Source organism: Bison bison, unplaced genomic scaffold (genome assembly GCF_000754665.1).
Source record: "Bison bison bison isolate TAMUID 2011002044 unplaced genomic scaffold, Bison_UMD1.0 scf7180017864136, whole genome shotgun sequence".
Taxonomy (NCBI): domain Eukaryota; kingdom Metazoa; phylum Chordata; class Mammalia; order Artiodactyla; family Bovidae; genus Bison; species Bison bison.
This window is the reverse complement of record NW_011494708.1, coordinates 12,392,728-12,393,236: the sequence shown is the minus strand read 5'-3', so window position 1 is coordinate 12,393,236 and position 509 is coordinate 12,392,728.

The window sequence follows — 509 nt, the reverse complement described above, 5'->3', positions numbered from 1 at the left end:
TTCCTAAGTATTTTATTCTTTCCATTGCAATGGTGAATGGAATTGTTTCCTTAATTTCTCTTTCTGTTTTCTCATTATTAGTGTATAGGAATGCAAGGGATTTCTGTGTGTTGATTTTATATCCTGCAACTTTACTATAGTCATTGATTAGTTCTAGTAATTTTCTGGTGGAGTCTTTAGGGTTTTCTATGTAGAGGATCATGTCATCTGCAAATAGTGAGAGTTTTACTTCTTCTTTTCCAATTTGGATTCCTTTTATTTCTTTTTCTGCTCTGATTGCTGTGGCCAAAACTTCCAAAACTATGTTGAATAGTAATGGTGAAAGTGGGCACCCTTGTCTTGTTCCTGACTTTAGAGGAAATGCTTTCAATTTTTCACCATTGAGGACAATGTTTGCTGTGGGTTTGTCATATATAGCTTTATTATGTTGAGGTACGTTCCTTCTATTCCTGCTTTCTGGAGAGTTTTTATCATAAATGGGTGTTGAATTTTGTCAAAGGCTTTCTCTA